The sequence below is a fragment of the Phocoena sinus genome, chromosome 13 (assembly GCF_008692025.1).
Source record: "Phocoena sinus isolate mPhoSin1 chromosome 13, mPhoSin1.pri, whole genome shotgun sequence".
Lineage (NCBI taxonomy): Eukaryota > Metazoa > Chordata > Mammalia > Artiodactyla > Phocoenidae > Phocoena > Phocoena sinus.
Window position 1 is genome coordinate 63,428,306 of NC_045775.1, and position 15,922 is coordinate 63,444,227.

At 35.1% G+C, this 15,922-nt stretch overlaps 1 long non-coding RNA gene and 1 pseudogene across 1 annotated transcript; both read left to right on the forward strand.

Annotated features, from left to right (window-relative positions):
- The first annotated feature begins 3,305 nt into the window (after positions 1–3,305).
- Positions 3,306–6,002, forward strand: LOC116764086 (annotated as a pseudogene).
- A 1,241-nt stretch (positions 6,003–7,243) lies between these two features.
- On the forward strand, positions 7,244–12,132 carry LOC116764092. The gene is made up of 3 exons (XR_004352720.1): positions 7,244–7,359; positions 9,687–9,766; positions 11,557–12,132. It is a non-coding gene; the product is annotated as an uncharacterized LOC116764092 (long non-coding RNA).
- The last annotated feature ends 3,790 nt before the right edge of the window (positions 12,133–15,922 follow it).

The window sequence follows — 15,922 nt, forward strand, 5'->3', positions numbered from 1 at the left end:
AAAATAAATCACAACATTTGAAAGAAGTTACAGTCCTGTATATCACACAGAGTACTGAATGCCTTCTAGTTCACACATTATTAAGCTGCTGTAGCAGCAGCTGCATAGGATTTAGCACAACATATGGTGTTGAGTCTTTCTCTTTTTTAATGAAAATCTGATTTATAAATCTCTTGCAACAAACTGGTGGTGAAATGTTTAGCAAAGCTATAACACATATTACTTGATATTTAAAAATGCCACCTTTTTTTCTCGTGAGCAAAATGATGACAGACGTATGAAGGTATGCTAAAAGAGGAGCGGAAATAAAATGGAAGGGAAGAATGAGAAAAAATGTAGAATTACAAGATAATAACTAATACTCCCTAAAATGAGTCTCATAAAATAATGTTATTTTTATTGGTTAAATAATTATTTGAGCTGTAATTTTAGAGTTTTTAAAAAAAATTTTGAAGTATTAAGGTTGTAGTAAGGTGTTTTGTGTGTTTTATTGAGGGAGGGTAGAGAGGTAGTACAGCAGCTAAAGAAAAACTACACTGTTTCAGGATGTGTTAGAATGCTATGTAAGACATTTCAAATAAATGTTCTTAATATGAACAATATCAATTTTTAAAATATAGGAAAATTGTATTAGCAATTAAAATAAAACGAAAAGTGTCATACAGGCTCTAGCTATACATATTCCAAGAAACAAACCTTGATGAAGATTGCCTTTCTTATTCATCAGTTCCTATTTTTCTATGCCCATGGCATTTATTCTTTCTAGAAATTAACTAGTGACTTGATATCATCTCATGTAAGAACTGATTCTGACTAAAATATTTTCCTTATATTCCTGAAGATTCCCTGTTATGGTACCTGTAATCTTTCCACTTAGATGAGGGACTACTTAAAACATCTTCCAATGAAAATATATTTATCAAGAGGAGATTTAAGAAGGGAGAAAACCATCCTTTACCTCTAAAGTGATACAATGCAGGTGTTTTAAGGGAAAATAGATTTTCCTTATACATACATATATGCAGAGAAGCTTGATTCTCAATCTAAGTTTTAATCCTCATTACAACTCAAAGCTAATATTTTGTTTATTAAGATGCTATCATAAGCTGTACTAGCAGCCCTTCTCGAAAACAACACTTACATCATCACCAGTGGTGGTATCTTATTTTTTAATGTCACTGGTAGATTACAGACTGGGAATTAGATGTGTTTTTTTATAACCCTTTACTTAGTGCCAAGTATTCATATGTTGATGCAGTCTGAGCTTGAGAATGTTGGGAATGACAGTTTCTATTTTCAGGCTAATCTTTTCTCTCTGTTGACCAAGTAACCTTTCCAGTCTTCACTTCCTCTTTATTCAGAATAAGTCCCCATCCCCCAATTCCTGCCAAAAGAGAGCCTCGATATTCTGGAATAATCTTCCTCACCTTAATTTAGATGTGTTGAAGGGCTATGTTCTACTTTGGTAGAAATAGGACTGAATTGATGCCCTGCCGTTAGGCCGTAGCGCTGCTAGGATTGCATCGATCTTCCTGTTTGTACTGTTTGTAACTATGGCCCCATCTTAAGTATTTCTAATTGAGAAACAAAACCTCAGGAAACCGAAACTTAACCAGCCGCTCTCGCTTCTGTAACTATGCTTGCTGAACCCACTTTTGCAACCATCCAACCAATCAGACGGTGACTAGTGTCTTTGTTTAAAAGTTAACCAATCAGTGACTAGTGTTTTTGTTTAAAAGTTAGCCAATCAGTACTCCCCACCCCTGGAAAGCCCCGCAGAAGGTCCCGAGCTTGTTTGTACCTGTCTATAAAAGAGCTGTACTAAACTCCATCGGGACCTCTTAGCGTCACCGGCAACGAGTGCGCGGAGGTCCAGGTTCGAACCTGCAATAAATGACCCTTGCCGTTTGGCTTTGACTCTTTCTTGTCTCTGGTGGTCTTGTGGAGGGGTCTCGCGACCGTGGGCATTTCAGTGTCAAACCATGTCTGAATACTAGAGTGAGCGTGATTCAGCCACAAGCTGGTAACTCCACTAAGACTAGTGAAGTCAATATTAGAACCCTAAGAAAAAAAGCATTTAGGGCTAGCAAAGAAGAGATTTTTAAAAAAGAAAAATACTAATATCTATTGCTGACTAGTGAATTTTTATTCATTTTATTTATAATAAACAACTTAGATCTTATGCCAATTGATCTTATTAAGCTAATTAATAACGCTGGTACAATATTTATAGGTGTTTCTAACAGAATTCATTTTATGTATAAATGGCCAGTCACTATTCTTGTTCTCATTATTACAACCGTTATGCCCATCCTCACTGAACACAAATAATTTACAGTAATCTGTGATCTCTCTAGAAAAGGAAATGGCATTAAGGGAAATGGCATTAAGGAAATGGCATTAAGGGAAATCACAGATCGGCAGAGAGGAAATTAATTAAATATTAAATTAAATCTTGACAGCAAGCTTTCAGAGGCAACAAAAAATCTCCATTGATGATACGAAGCAAATACGCTTAACATCTTTCCTCATCTATAGTATCTCAATAGATACTATACAGATCTAATACAGACCTAGATAACAGATCTAATGATCTGTCACATGAAACACCTGCTCCAAAGTTTCTTTTCTCCCAACTCCTAAAAACATGAGTTCTACAACCCAAGCTAGTAGGTAAATTTTTGCCCCTTTTTTTCTTCTCTCACATTGCTTAAGAGGCTTTCTACTTCAGTTGTCTGTAACTTCAGAGTAGTTTAAGTTATTCAACTTTTTCTGAATTTCATTTTAGTGCATCTCAAGAGGCTGACATTGATCAGACTCAGAGAATCTATCTTTTAATTCAAAGACTGGGTAAAAATCTGTAAATGCCTGTGCGTGAATGCATAGTTAGGGTCAATATTACTTTTTCAGTACCCATACCTTTACACTGCACCTGACGTGTTGCACTGATAAACACTATCAGGTATTCTAGTTTGCAAAAACTGTAAGGACCACTTCAAGTGCATCTCTGGGAAACTAGCTATTGGAACTGTCCTCAAATTTATCCTGCTGAGGCTAAAGTTTTCTTATCTATAAAATACTCTTCAGGGACTTACTTGGGGGTCCAGTGGTGAAGACTCCATGCTTCTACTTCAGGGAGCACAGGTTCAATCCCTGGTCAGGGAGAAAAGATCATGTATGCCATGCCATGCAGCCAAAAAAAAAAATAATAATAAAATACTATTCATTACTTAATTAAAAAAATAATGGGGGAAGCAGTAAAAGCCCTCAATTCCAGAGGGTGAGAAAGCTTGGGGATAGAGAGCTGTGAAGTTCTTTTAATTAGTCCAGCACAGAAAGACTGATTTACCTAGAAATACCATTTGCTTAGTTTTCATGAAGTGCTTACTTCTGCGTCTATGGCCCTTTCTTCCAACCCCAGGCCCTCTTTGCCCCCCCTTGACAGCTGAGTCCTCTTCACTTGGTTCTGGATTCCAAGGCCAGGCCAGTCTAGATGGGATCTCTCTCACCTGAATATGAAAGTGATGATGATTCATATTGGACCTAACTCAGTATACATGAAGACACCGCTGGTAGAATCTATGTTTGGCCATAGTTTGGCACTTCCGGTAGAACAATACTCAGTAGCCATCCAGATTGCACTGGCCATTGTGCAGGATTTTTGTTCCAGAAAGTTGGAAAACTTACAGCAACAGTAGGCTTCTGGCCATCTTCTTCAGGTTTACCAGTCAAAGTAACTATGTGCAAATCAACTGGGACAGAGTTGAAAAAAGATATAAAGAAAGCAGGAAGACCTGATTCAGAAATGAGCAAATAAAGCAGCACCTGAAATCAGCAATATAATTGAAGCAGCAACAGAATTTATCAAACAGGACATTGTGATGTTCAGTGGATTTGTGAGAGGCTATTTGCTAGGCCTTGCCTCTTAAGGACATGAGTGTTCTGTCACAGTGGATTCAACCTGAGAGGAGAAGGGGTGGTAACATGATGATGTCTCTACAGTTCCAGACACAAGATTCTCCAGGGTGTGAAGAAAAAAGTAGTTGGGCAAAATGGAGCTCACAACTTACTGTTTGTCTTCTGACAAATCCTGCAGCGCAGCCAAAAAATAAATAAGGTGAATCCACTTAAAAAAATATATATGTTTGCAATAAACTAAAAGGATTGTAATGCCCTTTTGTGGAAGGTTTTAGAAATAATAGAATTATTGAATATATTAAAAAGATTCTACTGATATAAAATAATAATAATGGGGGAAAAATCACTGCTGTTCTAGTCTCTGTGACATAATTAGTGCAGCTTGTATCTCCCAAATCTTACCATTCTGTTTCTCTTGCAGGACCAGAATACGGTGCTGCCCTTTGCATTCTCTGCTTCCCAGCACAGAAAACACTGGCAAAGAACAGGCAAGGAAGCTGGACATTTAAGCCACTCTAAACTACAGATTATTCTTGAAGGAGAATCTTTTAAGGAACTGAGTTTTTGGTTTTACATGTATAGTAATGAATATATACAACTGAATTTTACAGTTATTTTTAAACAGTTGTATAAATGTTTTCTTAACTGAGAGATGACTGATTTTACTTTTTCTGTTTTCACTTGTATTCATTATGACATTTTTTAAATTATAAGCCTTGAATCAATATACTTATGTGAGTGTTGATAAGAGTAATCATTTCTAAGCTTGTTTGTCTCATGCCATAATATATACACATATTTCAAGATATTGAATTTATAGAAAATATATAGAAAAATATATGGAAGTGAATATTTAGAGAGAAAATCACTACTGATCACACCTCGTCAAATTATAAGATATGACACTTTCCCCTAACTACTCTCAATACAAATGCTATTAATGCATTTGTATATGCAATGAAACTTTTGAAAATTCATGTAGGAAAATTATATCAGACAGCTCACAGATTAGATTGTACAAATATTGAGTACATTAATGATTATTCATTAAAAACAAATCCTAGGTAAAAACAGTAATAAGATGTCGGTATTAAGCCAATCCTTTGAAGTAAAAAGTAGTGGCATATAGGGTGTTAATAGATACTAGAGACATAAAGTGATTGGGCTAACTAAGGCTGTAATGCCACACTAGCAATTCAGATTATTATGAGTGTTTTGTAGTGTCAGCCTGGGAATGCTCAAGAAAGTATATTCCAAACTTCCTTGATGATAAATGTCACCAGACTAGATAGCTAAACGTAATGATTATCAGACCTCTGCCCCAAGAGATTCTCATTCAGTAGGTTGTATTGTGACATTGTTATCTGTAGTGTACCTGTAGTCCTCCTGGGGACTCTTCAGACAAGCTTGAAAATCACCAAGGCTAAGAGGTCTGTGACCTTGGCACACTCTTAGCCTTTTAATCTTCCTCATTTGTACTTAAAGTTTGTGAAATAGGTTATAATTGTCAGATTATATAAACTACTTGTTTTATTTTACAGCATTTGCTCACCTGGTCTTATTTGTGACTAACAACTCTGTGAACTACTTGATATATATTTCATACATTCTTTACTTGGATTTAAGGATGCACATGCGTTCTCAAACTTAATGTGCATGAGGATCACTTGGACAAATCATTAAAATGCAAATGCATGCTCTGCCACCTAGATTTTGATTCATTTGGTCTCTGATGGGACCTAGGAATTCACATTTGAAATAAGCACTCCTGCTGATTCTGATGAAAGTGCTGTACAGATTATATATTCAGAAATCCCACTGTAGAGGACTGATGAATTAAAATCACAGTGACTGTTGGAAATCCACCTAAATCTAAACAAACCCTGTGGAAATACTTATGTGTTTGGAGCTTCCTACCAGCTGCCAACGTATTACCTGAATTTTACTAGAAATGGTGCACTTGAATGTCATAAGACATTATCTTTATTCATTGGAATTATTTTGAGATTCATTCTATTTAAAAGACACTACAAGGAGGGCTTCCCTGGTGGCGCAGTGGTTGAGAGTCCACTTGCTAATGCAGGGCACACGAGCTCGTGCCCCGGTCTGGGAAGATCTCACATGCCGCGGGGCGGCTAGGCCCGTGAGCCGTGGCTGCTGAGCCTGCGCGTCCGGAGCCTGTGACCCGCAACGGGAGAGGCCACAACGGTGAGAGGCCCGCGTACCACAAAAAAAAAAAAAAAAAAAAAAAAAAGACACTACAAGGACAGAACTTCTAGGTGATTTAATTAAGACAAAGCTCCTATTATTTGCTATTTAGGTAAACTATTTTATTTTTAATGTCCAAGCAAAATAATTGTTTGCAATTGTACTTATACTCTTTACCAATGTATCAAAAACTCCACAAAGAAACTGGTATTATATTTTCCTACAGGAAATCTTGCAATTTTGCAGTTCACATTTTTAGTTAGGTAAAATACAACTTTCATTACTATGCACAGTGAGAATTTAAATGTTTCTGATCCTTTCTGCAATAAAATGTTATGTACATGCTTTAAGACAGTTGAATCACTATGCTTCTTACTAATGATGGAGTAAAATTTTACGTGAATGTGTTATAATATTTCTGAATCTCATTAAATATTACATTCATAGAATTTTATTTTAGAACAATAGCTATCATCTCTTAATTGTTATGATCCTGAAACACACCAAATGCATTTCACTTGGTCAAATTTGCATTGTAACTTATTTTAAGTGTTTAATCTTAGACATCTGAGTTATTAGAAGGGTTGATTCAAAAATCGAATGTGTCTGGCTTGCAGAAGAATGAAACTGTCAATCCTATAATGATTAAAATAATGGATTAACAAATGTGCTAACCATATAAACAGTGGCTTTTTATACTGGTGTATCAGTGTTTTAAATTAGTAAAATTTGTCAATGTGATGAGCTTTATCTTTTTTACTTTCAGATGATATAGTCCAATTAAATGAGGAATAATAACACTGGCTTTCTCACAGAGTTATTACCACAATGCAATCAGCAAAGTATGTTAACAATTTGGATAAACAGTCCTTGTGTGTGTATGTGTGTGTGTGTGTGTATGAAAGTGCACATACGCCTGTGTGCACACAGAGTACATGTTTAATTATAATATTGATATTTTAAAATACAGTTATATTTATCTGTGTGAACACATTTTATTTCTATTTTGAACAGAGTGTTATTAATTCAACCATGCTATTGACCATCTAGTTCTGATTTCCTAAATAATTATTTTAAACAGAAGTCATGTTCCTTTATCCAGGTTGGTTTTCCTCATCGAAATTGTGTGTAGAAGAATAATATCTTGATGAGAAAAAGAAGAAATACTGCACAGTCTAACCCTAATTTTAGAGGGATAGCTTTTTATCTTCATCCCTGACATCAAAAGAGGAGGTATCATAATATTTTAAAGCTTGAGCTTTTTATTTGACCGAGATTAGAAAATAAGGAACTCTGGATTTTCTACTTGTTTACCTGAAAACATCAAATTTAATACAACTCAAAAGATATATTATATTCTAGTTTACTTTTCATATGTCATTGTTATAGTCAAATGTTCTCTTTTTTCCAAGAAGATAAAGTTTTCCTTTGTGAGTATTTTTTTTTAACTTTTCATTTAATATTGGAGTATAGTTTTTTGTTTTGTTTTGTTTTTTTGCCACACCATTTGGCTTGTGGGATTTTAGTTCCCTGACAAGGGATCGAACCCAGGCCCTAGTCAGTGAAAGTGCAGAGCCCTAACCACTGGGCCACGAGGGAATTCCCTGGCGTATAGTTGATTAACAATGTTGTGTTAGTTTCATGTGTACAGCAAAGTGGTTCAGTTATACATATACATGTATCTATTCTTTTTCAAATTCTTTTCCCTTTTAGGTTGTTACATAATATTGAGCAGATTTCCCTGTGCTATACAGTAGGTCCTTGTTGGTTATCCATTTTAAATACAGCAGTGTACACATGTCAATCCCACACTCCCTAACCATTCCTTCCCCCCACCCTTCCCCCCTGGTAACCATAAGTTTGTTCTCTAAGTCTGTGAGCCTGTTTCTATTTTGTAAATAAGTTCATTTGTCTCATTTGTTTTTAGATTTCGCATATAAGGTATATAATACAATATTTCTCTTTCTCTGTCTGACTTACTTCACTCAGTATGACAATCTCTAGGTCCATCCATGTTGTTGCAAATGGCATGATTTCATTCTTTTTAATGGCTGAGTAATATTCCATTGTATATACGTACAACATCTTCTTTATCCATTCCTCTGTCGATGGACATTTAGGTTGTTTCCATGTCTTGGCTATTGCAGACAGTGCTGCAATGAACATTAGGGTGCATATATCCTTTCAGACCATGTTCTTCTCTGGATATATGCCCAGGAGTGAGATTGCAAGATCATATGGTAGCTCTAGTTTTAGTTTTTTAAGGAAACTTCGTACTGTTTTCCATAGTGGCTGTACCAATTCACATTCCCACCAAAAGTGTAGGAGGGTTCCCTTCTCTCCACACCCTCTCCAGCATTTATTGTTTGTGGATTTTAAAATTTGTATGGAGACACAAAAGACCCTGAATAGCCAAAGCAATCTAGAGAAAGAAAAACGGTGCTGGAGGAATCAGGCTCCCTGACTTCAGATTATACTACAAATCTATAGTCGTCAAAACAGTATGGTACTGGCACAAAAATAGAAATATAGGACAATGGAATAGGATAGAAAGCCCAGAAATAAACCCACACACCTATGGTCAATTAATCGACGACAAAGGAGGCAAGACTATACAATGGGGGAAAGACAGTGTCTTCAATAAATGGTGCTAGGAAAACTGGACAGCTACATGTAAAAAAAATGAAATTAGAACATTCTTTAATGCCATACACAAAAATAAGGTCAAAATAGATTAAAGACCTAAATGTGAGACCATAAACTCTAAAACTCTTAAAGGAAAACATAGGCAGAACACTCTCTGACATAAATTGCAGCAATATCTTTTTCGATCCGTCTCCCAGAGTAATGGAAATAAAAACAAAAATAAAGAAATGGGACCTAATGAAATTCAAAAGTTTTTGCACAGCAAAGGAAACCATAAGCAAAATGAAAAGACAACCCATAGAATGGGAGAAAATATTTGCAAATGATGTGACCAAAAAGGGATTAGTCTGCAAAATTTACAAGCAACTCATGTGGTTTAATATCATCAAACCAAACAACCCAAACAAAAAATGCGCAGAAGACCTAAATAGATATTTCCCCAAAGAAGATATACAGATGGCCAAGAGGCACATGAAAAGATATTCAACATTGCTAATTATTAGAGAAATGCAGATCAAAACTATCGATACAATGAGATATTACCTCACACCAGTCAAAATAGCTATCATCAAAAAATCCACAAACAATAAATACTGGTAAATATTATTTTTATTTTGTATTATAAGTAATTGTTTTTAATAGCTAAGAATTAATACATTTATAACGATGTCTTAAAAACAGAGAAAATCACAATTTGTGAGAATTTAAAGCCAAAATAGATCTATTTATTTCTAAAATATAAAATTGAAAAATGATTAGTATTCCAAGTATTCAAGTGCGGCATGAGCAGTGTTTAAAAAGATTTATAGACTTGTATTTCATCTAAATAGGAAATCATTCCAGATACTTATTTGTCCAGGGGATTAGTTAAACAAATGTCCCTAACCTATTTAAATTTGTCATCTCAATTGAAGACAGGTCTCAAGAAGTGAACTGGTGGACTCTGAAACACATGGACACACTTTGTGACCGTCCTATTATTAGAAGCTAAAAGGTAATTACAAATCACAGAGGTGGCAGCGGCTCGAAGCGGTCAGGTTAGAAAGACAAGGAGAAAAATTATGGTCTAATTTTTTTTAAAAAAGGATGTGTGTTTAAACCTAATTGAGTTATTTAATGAGTAGATTTAGAGAAAGGATGGTACCCTGTCACACCACTTTAGCATACTGAATAGCTCAAGGGGAAAACGTTGCTAGGAAGCTTTAATTAATTTCCTTCATCTAATCCTCTGTTAACACTAAACAAGCCACTGTCACATGCATCATATGAATTCCAAGGACAAAGTGAAAGCCATTTAAAAGTAGTCATATCCCAATAAGGTTATTAAGAGACCATTTCTAAGTTCCTCATTAAAGTTAATGCATTTAACACTAATACTGTTCAAAATCCATATTACAGTCCAGCAATTTCATAAAATATTGATTGCTTTGGTGTGTCCTTATATACTAATGTATTCTATTTTTAAGTAACTTAGTGAGGCAAAAGTCCAGGTTATTTAGTTTCAGCTTGTTGTGAAAGATTGCAACTTCTGTAACAGCTTTAAATTGCAATAGCTCAAGCCTTTGGGTATTTCAGTTTCTGTATCTAAAATTGAGTGCCAGCATCACAGCCTCTGTATTTTGTCTAGAGCTTTTCTCTCTCAGGGTTATACAAAACAATAGGAGATTAATGGGGTAACATATTAAAAAGTTTTATGAATGATCAATATTATCCCTATTTTTCTGTAGGAGAAATGGAGTCATATGTAGGTTAAGTAACCATTAAAACTGTTATAGAAAAGGATCCATTTATGCTGCATTTAACTGCATTCCAAGCACTTATTCTTTGCTAATCTCCTTAACTGTCACTTTGAGTGCCAAAGGTGAGGTACGTATCCTGTATAAACATATGCAGATTTTGAATCATTTAAGCTGTCTTTTCAAATATTGATCAATATATCAAGTTTGATGATCAAAAACCAGAATTTTCCTTACTCTTTGCCAAAAAGCCCCTTTTAGTGAGATTTTCTTTAATGTAATGAGGCGGGGATGGGGGGAGGCATAGGTTTGCATATAAATGTACTTCCCATCAGTAAACTTACTTCCCCAAACATGTAGTACTATCATCTCAACTGAAAAGCTGGTGTAGAAAGAATGTCAAAGTCCATGCTGGAGAATAAAATCCTTCCCCACTGAAAACTGTAGAGCAGGTCTGAAGGGAACGACATCTCTCGCTATCTTAAGGAAATTCTTTTTCTTTTGTTTTTTCCTGTCAAAATGCAGCTTAATTCAGTATGAAGACTATGTATAGTGGCTTGTTGCTTAAGGTCCTACAATGCTTTTTGCATAACGGTAATAAAGTGTTTTAATGATACATTTTTCCATTAAGACTTTGGAAGACTATATTGTTGGCATAATGGGTAGAATGAGAGAGTATCTTACAGTGTACGGCAAGAGGAGGTGGGAAAGTTAAAGTAAAAGAAATAAAAATATCATTGTATATTATTTTACATGAAATAAAATTTAATTAATGACAATAATTTGTAACGTGATGAGCATAGCCAAACACAAATGTGAGTGAAATGAAACTAATATCAGAGACTAAAGAGAAATCTTCATAGATTCACTCTTCTGTAGAAATTGAAGACAGATAAAGGGAAAAGGGCATGGAGAGAATCAAGTTTTTAATTTTCATACAAAACATTAAAAATCCATTGATATCAGATAAGTTCTTTGTATTTAGACCTCCAATGTGAGTGGTGGGAGCTATTTCAATGTCCCTAAATTCTTTCTCAATGAATTTCAGATTTCCTCTACGTATATTGAAGAGAAATGTCGAGAATTTTTAAAAGAAATTAGTTCAAATGGAAAATAAGAAGAAATGGAGAAGAAAGAGAAGACAGAGGAGGTGAAGGATGAAGAGAAGAAGAACAAGGGAAAGCACATCATTAACATCTATGAAAACATATGGTCAAGAGAAAAATACACTCCCGCTACAAAGAACTGGGGAGATCAGTGTTCGGCCCTCTTTCTGCCAGTTTACTTTGTAATTGTTTTGTCCAATTTACCTTAGGCTAGCCATGTATTTCCTCCCTACTTTACATACGCATGGAAATTGCACATTTTCTAGGATTGGGCTGAAACAAGTTGTGTCTTGAACACGTGGCAAATTTCCTACTCTCTTCTAAGCAAAATCAAAATATGCCAAGAAAATATACCACATGGAGGTATAACACAACACAGGGTAAGGTGCATTTGGAAGCAAGCAAAGACTTTCCTAACAGATGAAAAACTTTCTAGAGCCCAGGCCTCCTGAAAAAGAAAGTTCAACATGAATATAAAGAGAGGAAGAGACTGCTATGGAATGAGCTTAAAAGAGTAGGAAGGGGGGCTTCCCTGGTGGCGCAGTGGTTGGGAATCTGCCTGCCAATGTAGGGGATGCGGGTTCGAGCCCTGGTCTGGGAAGATCCCAAATGCCACGGAGCAACTGGGCCCGTGAGCCACAATTACTGAGCCTGTGCGTCTGGAGCCTGTGCTCCGCAACAAGAGAGGCTGCGATAGTGAGAGGTCCGCGAACCGCGATGAAGAGTGGCCCCCGCTTGCCACAACTAGAGAAAGCCCTCGCACAGAAACAAAGACCTGACACAGCCATAAATAAATAAAATTTTTAAAAAAAGAGTAGGAAGGGATCATATCAAGAAAAAAAAAACAAACGTGAAATTATTCTCAGTTTGCAGTTTTATTAAGTAGAAAAGAGAAACTGTGGAAAACCTTACATGTGATAACAGTAGGATGAGTTCGTGTTTCTGTAAACTGTTTCCTTTGCAGTCTGAATACTGGAATCAAAAGCAAGAAAAAAAAAAGGAATTCAGATCAACAAGTTAAGGGTCATTTCAGCAGTTAACAGAAAGATAGTGGCAGCTGGAAAGTGGTGACAGTAGAAATGGAGAAAATAAATAATGTAGGAAGGAGAATAAAGAATTTTTGGTGCTTTGTGATAGGTGGGCAAAGGCGTCTTGCATGATAACTGTATTAATGGAATGTCAATCCATTTACTAAGAAAGAGATTCAGGAATAGGAGAGATTTTGATGGAATAATATCACAAGTTAAGTTTGGGACAAGTAAAATTTGAGTGGAGCTGTCCAATTGTCTGCAAGATATTACCAAGTAGAAAAAATAAGATTTCTGGGCTATAAAGAAAGTATGTGAGTACAATGGGCTTATAGACAAGCAGAGGTACTGGATAAATTGGGTTTAAAAGCTTGACCATTTACAAACAATTTTCCTAATCAAAGGATTATACCTCAGTTTCTTCACCTGCAAAAGTGGGATTGCAGTGGCACCTCTTGACATTGATCTTAGAGGGTTATTGTGGAAATTCAATGAGATACTATATGCAAGACACTTGTCATACATCTGGAGTTTTATACATATTCACGAATGTTAGCTATTATTGCCGTCTCTATCATCACCATTTAAACATCTGGGAATGTATGACTTTCTTAAGAAGAGATGTCTCGAGATTAAATGAGCAACCTCAGCATTGGAATACAGTTAGGGAAGGAGAATCCAGAACACAAAACTGAGTAATATGGGCAGCATTGGAAGTACATATATAACTATGAAAATGTTATGCAATAGATATGAAAAATTTTCAGAGTCCAAAGAAAATGAGGGTTGAAAAATGTCCACTTTATTTAACAATAAGGACATATTGAATACACTTGCAAAGCAAATTAAAAAAAATATATAAATGTATCCTTGGCATGGCTTAGGCATGAAATGTGTGGAGAGTAGCTATGCATAAGTAGCCACCAGTAGTAGATAGCTAATATTAGCAAAAATTTTTGTGCATAGCAGATGGCACCGTTTTGGGAATTGCAGAGAACAAAAGGAGAAGAAAAAGCGAAGCTGACAAATTTATCAATTAATTAATTGGAGAAATAATCTTGCCATTTTTTGGAGGAGAGGAAGCTTAGGGTTATAAGAGAGGCATATGGTCAAATAATCCTTTAGATATGCAAATATTGGCAATGGCTTTCTTCAGTGGAGTAAAGATGAGTAATATGATCTCTATGAACTGGTAGGACTAAGAAAACTTTCTGTTTAAAGTTGGAACAACTTATTTGGTCAATGATCCATACTGTTCCATACATGGAAATGTTGTAAAATCTCAGTCAGATATCAATCATATAGATCCGACATCATTCCTTAAAGAGAGACATTTTACAATGCCTCAATCTTGGAATATTTATTCCTCCATATTTCAGAAATTCCTCCATATTTCTCCTTCAAAAAGAATCCTCCTCATCAGTAGCTGTACATGTTTGTCTCATCAAATTCACCAAAATCCTGCTTATTAGCAAACCTCACATGAATTATCATACTGTCTCTCTCCTTTTCTTCATTAACAAACATCTTGAGAAAACTTCCTACTTTAAATTTCTTCTACTCTTTCTTTTTCACCTTTGTTAATTTTTCTCCATTTGCCTCTTAAATGTGAACATTCCAGTAGATTTTTTTTTTTCTAGCTTATAGTCTCTCCTCATTCTACATATTCTCATGCAGCAATTTGATCTTCAGACATGTTTTCAGTCTGGATGATATGCAGACACGTTCAGCTCAGACTCAAATCCAACTGCTAACATTTTTAGTTCCAAACCAGGAGGTAGGAGGCTGACAGTGAAAATAAGTGGAAAGTCAGACAAGTAAACTGCCCCTGAAACCAAAGCTTCCCTGAAGGCCTATGATGGTATATTTATCCCAGATCCCAAGGTTGGATAGCCTTAGAGGGAATAGGAGACAATATTTTGTACTGACACAAGATGGTCAGCTGGAATCGATATTTTGGATGAAACTGGGACTTTGAAAGTGTTATACCTTTATGGAGAAATCAGCAGGAAATAAAAAGTACATGTGTTTACATGACAGAAATCTTCCAAAATGGCCTGAATGCTAGATGGAGAATGCAAGGCAAGCTCTCGTGAAAAATCATATACGGTAATTCTGCTCTTTTGTAGGATTTGGGTTTTAAATTTACGTTACTCATAGAGTCAAGGAAATACAAACTCAAAAAGTTAAAGATATGACTAATTGGTATCACTCCAGAAACTTAATAGAAACAAAAGAAAATGTATTCCAGATTAGCCATTCTGATTGGTATAAAGTGTTATTTTGCCTTTTCCCCAACATGTAGGGAAGTTAAGCACCTTTTCATATATGTATTGGTTATTTGGATATCTTTGTTTGTAAAAGCCCTGTTCAAGTGTTTTGTTCATTTTTTCTATGATTTATTCATAGAAATTTATTTGAATAAATTCAAATTTATTCAATTTCTTAGTAAATATTTATGTGTATCTTACAAATATATGAATTGCAAATATATTTTCCCATGCTGAAGCTTGCCTTTTTAGACTCTTAAAGGTGTCTCTTGATAAGTAGAACACCTTTATTTTATGTAGGTAAACTTGTATTTTTTTTCCCCTATGCTTACTGGTTTCTGAATTTAAGAAATCTTTCACACTCAACAGAACAGGTAAAATGAAAAGAAAAACAGTATCAAGTGTTGGCAATTTTACGGAACAACTGAACATCTAGTGTTCATTGACCCAGCTATTTTGGAAAACTGTCAGTATTGTACTAAAACTGAACAATATTATTCCATATTACCCAACAATTCCACTGTTAGATAAGTAACCTATTTATAGAAATTACTATACATATTTACCTAAAACTTTGAACAAAACTATTGCTACCAACACTACATATAATGTAGCCAAAAAATGGAAACAACCCTAATGTCCATCAGTAATAGAATGAATACACAGATTTTGCTACAGTCAAACAATGGAATGATAAGGAATAAACTGGGTACACACACATAGTAGTTCAATAAATTATTATTATTTTGTCTTGAGTATGCTAAGACTCTTTATTCAAAAGGTCTAATAATTTCACTTTGGATATATCTTGGCATTGATTATGACTACATTTACTAGGCAGCTTTAGATATTTCTTTATTTCAATAAATAGTTACAGGAGTACACAGGTTTGAGAATATTTTTGTTGTTGTTGTTGATTTATTTTTTAACCACTATGGGAAATACTTAAGTATTTTTATACATACAGAGAAAAGAGCAACTGATAAGAGAATTAAAAATGTAGAAGAGAG